General features: G+C 38.8%; 1 protein-coding gene across 12 annotated transcripts in view; it reads right to left on the bottom strand.

Annotated features, from left to right (window-relative positions):
- Cntn4 (contactin 4) overlaps positions 1 to 6000 on the bottom strand; it is a 990533-nt gene that overhangs the window by 76785 nt on the left and 907748 nt on the right. The gene's annotated exons all lie outside the window — the stretch shown is intronic.

The raw sequence follows: 6000 nt of genomic DNA, 5'->3' as shown, positions 1-6000 counted from the left end.
CCAGGGCCAAAAAGGGGGAGTGGGTGGGTAGGGGAGTGGGGGGTGGGTATGGGGGACTTTTGAGATAGCATTGGAAATGTAAATGAGGAAAATACCTAATTAAAAAAATAAAATAAAAAGAAGGAATCACTATGTCTATAGCTGGTATTGCTAAAGTCAGATAGCTTCTGAAGTCTTTATGGTTGGTCTCAAGGTCCTCATGAATGCCAGAGGAAATCATTATGTCCCATGTCATTAGATTTCCAAATATGTCAAGCTACTGTGAACACGGGCAGAACATGAGGTACAACTGCCCACACTTTCCCTTACTATTGTAGATGTCAGTAGGATCTACTACTGATGTGGCCTGGCCACTGTTCTTCTATGGAAGGACCTATCATAATTAGTATTTAGCACTTTTAACCAACTAAGTTTTCCTTCCTACTTTAGGTGCCTTGGGTCATAAATTGTGCTAATCCTATTAGGAAGGCCTTTAATTATAGCTTGGATATAATTGGTTCCAGTGAAAGACATCTAATTAGGTCAAAATGTATTTTGTTATCAGGGTCTAATGTTAAAAGCTTTTGTTGTGTGCTAGCAATCAGATGTCATTGCTGATTACTGATTTCTGATTGATCCCCGGTCAAATCTTGACAGTGTTGAATAATTTTTACGTAAGATATAGGCTGCATTAAATGCATTCTGCCTTCCAACTTTTTTTCCCAACTAAAAAGATTATATTTCCACACTTCTCTCTATTCATGGGATAGTTGATATTTCTCAACGTCCCATGGAGTTAACACAGAAGATGAATTTTACACCGCCTATACTGGAAAGAAATTTTCTTTTTTCTATGTGTGCTGTCTTAGTGGTCCATTGCTGTGAAGAGACACTATGATCAGAGCAACTCTTACAAAGGAAAATAATGTTTATTTGGGGTTGGCTTATAGTTTAGGAGGTTTAGTTCATTGTCATCAGGGTTGGAAGCATGGCAGCATGCAGGCAGACATGGTTCTGGAGGAGCCGAGAGTGGTAGAACTTGACTCACAGGTAGCAAGGATAGACTGTGACATTGGACATAGCTTGAGCATAGGAGACCTCTAAGCCTACCTTCATAGTGATACACTTCTTCCAATAAGGTCATGCCACCTCAGTGCCACTCCCTATGGTCAAGCACTCAAACACATGAGTCTTTGTGATTTATTCCTAGTCAAACCACCACATGTGTATATTTATATGATTATACATAAACATATACCTCTTATACATGTATATATGTGATTGAGCTACTACTACTATTACTACTACTACACATACACACACACACACACACACACACACATATATGGGTGAATGTACTTGAAGAAGCTATTGTTTCTGAACATAAATGACATGAATGAACTTTTGATGAGGTGAACAATGGTCACTGTGTCTGGCAAGGAAGTAATCAATCGAATGTTCACTCAATTCTCAGAGTGCCTTCAGTGTGCAGGGTTGCAAAGGAATGTAACTTTTTTATGGGAGTATATAAAGTCTGAATTAAGCCTACAAAAAAATCACTTCCTTCATAGGCCCTTGAAGTAATTTTTTGTTGTTTTTTTATTATGATTGTGATTCTATGTAATGACTTAAAATAAATGGATGAAAAGAACTCTTAAAATTCAGGTGAAATGATGTTAAACTATTATGTTGGCCTATCTCAAAAGAAACGTCACTGTATCAGTAAAGGAGCAGCCTAGGAAAAGTGTAAGGCAGAAGTCCAGCTAGCCTAGGCTGCTGACAGTGGGAGGTTTGTGTGTTAAAGAACCCCAGTGACTGTCCTTCACATTGTACGATCTTCCTAGCCTACTATTTTTTGTTTTAACTATATGAAGCTCCACAAATCCTGTAGAATTAAGCTAAATGCACTGTTTACTGACTGGCCAAAGTTAGTGTCCTGTGACAGGTGATGATCTATTGCCTCTCTGTATTTTCAACATATGTCCAAATTATGATTCACTCTGATGACTCTGGAGTGAGACTAATGAGTGTCTTGGGAAAGAAATCTCTCTACCAATTGTAGCTAGTCATCAGATAGGAATTTCCAGCACACAAGATTACCATAAGGTGCAAGCAGAACTGTGTATGGTCAGGGTAGAGTATATATATATATATATATATATATATATATATAACTATCTATCTATCTATCTAGATAGATACACACACACACATACATATATATTTCTCACACCAATCTTTAAAGGATTATTTAAGGAAAAGTTATCAAAAGAAAGGGTCTGCCTATATACAAAGGATTGAACAGTAAATATTTAAGGCCATGAAGGCCAAAAGGCAAAGCTAATGTTTTAACCCAACTTTTTAACTCTACAATCTTGCTACAGTTTAAAAGCACAGTCGTATAAACAAAATGTCTGCCTGACTTCTAAATATACTTTATTTATAAATATTGAAATATTAATTCCATAAAATTTCTACATTTAAAGATACCATGTTTCTCTCCCCTAACCAGTTGAACATGTGACTGCTATTCTTAGCTTTGGGGTAGATGACACAAGCAGGCAGATGGCTGGATACAAGCCACTGGTCGTGGTGTGCAGACTCAGATATTCTCTAGCTCAGGTAAACACAAAGATCAATTGCTATTCTCATTTGACATGTAGTGTTTTTCAGGTCTTATCCTTCAGTGAGATGATGCAGAAGGTTGGGGGCAAGGCCTAGAACACCTGCATTCCCATGAAGTCTTCTAACCAATTTTCACTTGCTAGGGGACATAGGCAAAGTCTTTCATTTGTAGGAAGATGCCTGTCAAACCATAGACTGAAACCACTAATCACAGTTATATAAGTTCCCTTTGGAGGTAGTGAGACAAGATGACCATGGCAATCATACCCATAGCCTAAAAGCCTGCATTTTATGTTGATCCCTGGAGGTGATCAATAGAAAATAGGGTTGTTATTACCATGGTTATCTTGTCCGTCCACACCCAGACAAACAACCTCAGGTACTCTGCCTTAGGCTTGAGAATTAAAAAGATTTGTCATATGAAACCTCTGTAGCTAAGGTCCCCGCCATGGAAAAGAGCGCAATGCTTGCTACCTCTGGTATAAAGATAAAACGTTAGTGAGTCCAATACTGCATGTATAGGTAGCTGCCATCTTCATAGTTCTTAATAACATTGATAATAATAAACATATACCTCCGTTTAAAGGGTGCTTTCTGCTAGGATTGGGGAGTCTGACTTGAGAAGTGTTCTTGCTTAGTCAAACAGCGAACCAAATTCCACGTGTACTACAACTCGCATAAAAAATAAAATCAGCAAAACTTAGAAATTCAGACGGTAGGAGGATAATCAAGAGTCTCCTGGGCACCTGTCAGAATCCTGCAGCCTGGAAGCCTGCTCATGCATAATTTGAATATTTATCCCCTAGATGGATACTTGCCAGGGGTTTATTTCAAACCTCCTGTCTCATGTAGAGAATGTGCCCTCGTCTCCTCTACTCACTGATCCCGTGTCTGAAAATATCTACCTTCAGCCTCTCTCCAAATAACTGGGCCAGAGGTAGTGAGTAAGAGAATTGAATTTTAAACGAGTGGTTAATGACACAATTATTGTAAAAAGGTTAGGAGGAAAATGTGTTCTGATGTCTGACCTTCCCAGAGTTCTAATCCCAGACATATGAAGAGATCAAAACGAACATAAGCACATTTTAAGGTTAGAGAGCACCTTCTCTGATAAATCAGTCTCTTTGTAGAACTGGAAAGTGAATTAAAATATGGCAGTGTGCCATATTCCAGGCTAAATGGCTACAGTTGCACTAAAGGTGTGGGCTTGGAGCATTTGCTGGGGGACAAGCACATGGCACAGTTCATGCTGAGTTCAGAACGGTTTTCCTCTGCCTTTATTGTGCTTTATGGAGCAGATTTCTGGACTGTATTTCTCAGCTTATTTTAATGTCCTTGGTAGAAACTGGCAGAATAGGCAGTCTTCACTACACATGGGCACTACCCCATAATACCACATGAGGGCTTCCTAACCACCTTGGACTGTACTTAAGGTAACAGGATTCTTATCTTCTGTGACCCTCCTGAGCAAATGAAGTTCATAGCCTCACCTCCATATCATAACAGCACAGGAATCAGAGACCTGGGTACAGAAGCTGATCTATCTGAGTGCCAGTGACCAAGTCCAGAGAGACCCCTGAAGCACATGAACGTCCAGTGTACGGTGGGTTTCTAGGTTGGGACAACCTGAACTTAACTGTTTACACATGAGCATGTCTGCCTTCCTCTCTTCAAATTACCCACGTTCCTCCTCTGTCAGGCCTTCCTTTTTCTCATATTGTTCTGAAAATTTTAGTGTGTGTGTGGTGTGTGTGTATGTGTGTGTATGTGTGTTTCCTGAGACAGCGTCTCATGTAGTTCAGGCTAGCCTCAAATTCTCTCTAGAGCCAAGACTGGCCTGGCAACACTAATTCTCTTGCCTTAGCATTCCAAGTGCTGGTATTATAAGCATGCAGAAAATCTGGAAGACTTTGTGGGTGTTTTTGTATGTACAAATATGTGTGTGTGTGTGTGTGTGTGTGTGTGTTTGGTATACATATTTATATGTCCAGGTGGGCATGAACGTTGTACACATGTATGTGAATTTTGTAGGCAAACCAGATGCTGTTCTCTGGGGGCTGCCCACCTTATTTTCTTGGACAATGTAGACTGAATGAGCTGGCTAGGGAGCCGCAGAGATCTTCCCTGCCTAGGAACTACATGTGTACATCACCAGGAAAACTATTGTTTTCCCAATACATATCAAAACACATAAATGATTACTAAAATTAGAAACACTTAACTGTATTTATTATATCTCTTGTATTATACTTAAGGAATTATTGGCTATGCCTTATTAGATGGCAAGAAATAATTTATTTAGGTTATGAAGATAAGTAAAAGTTATTATCTCAGCAATATTTATATCTATATGTAATATGAGGTGGCCATGATATACCATTCTGGTATATTTGGAAGCTTTGCTCTGTGATACTAACCAATGATGCAGCAGAGAATTAAATGGTCAGTTGGGAATAATTTCTTCATCTTTCTGGTAGTATCTCCAGAGTATGCACTCTGATGAGAAGATACCCCACTCTCCACCGTGCAGCAGGGAAATATGATGTCTATGGTAGTATGTCTATAACCTCTACCCTACTTGCCTTTTTTAATTACTCTACTGGGTTAGAAACTTCATTAAGTGTTCAATGATATAGAATGTGTGATAACGAATGTCATTTTATTATAATATAAATAACAACTACATCAGGAGCACTAGCAACCATCACTATTCTCAGGCACCCATGCTTGCCACTTAATGTGGATCATCACAAATGCAGAAACCATGTGCAGAAGCCAGCATGGCTATTAGCTCCATATAGGCTACTAATCACATTCAAGGTCATAGAGATAATAAGTCAAAGAAATGAGATTTAAGCCACATCTTTTCGACTTTAATCCTGGTCTTTAATCATAACTTAACATGGCATGCTAGTATTGTCTTGTATCTGCATAAGTGGGCCATCACTCTAACAGGGATAATGGACTTGACTAGTGCCCAACTTGGAAAGCTTGGGTTCCCTATCTTGGTCCTAGTCAATCACTAAATCTCCTCTGGTAGCTTACATATCCATATATTACCAAAGGTCTCTAGATGGAATTCTATGCTATAAATATTAGCTAGTCCCTTTTTCCTTTGCCCCGTGAAACAGAGTAAACCTGCAGGCATATGCCTATGCTACTGGCTCAGAGAATTAATAAACCAAAGTAGTTGAAGTACAGATAAATACAGATCTACTTCTAACTAATGCTCTCTGATTTCCAACTCTCCATCTTTACAGATAAAGAGGACTTTACAGATACATGATAAAAAGGACTTTCAAGATGGTAGCAAATTGTCAACTTCCAATGACCCTGACATATATAATTAGGTGAACTGTTTTAGCTTCATGCTTAAGTTATAATTGAGGTAAATAT

The sequence above is a fragment of the Mus caroli genome, chromosome 6 (assembly GCF_900094665.2).
Source record: "Mus caroli chromosome 6, CAROLI_EIJ_v1.1, whole genome shotgun sequence".
Classification (NCBI taxonomy): domain Eukaryota; kingdom Metazoa; phylum Chordata; class Mammalia; order Rodentia; family Muridae; genus Mus; species Mus caroli.
The sequence above is the reverse complement of the archived record's forward strand: the minus strand, read 5'-3'. Positions and strand labels throughout refer to the sequence as shown.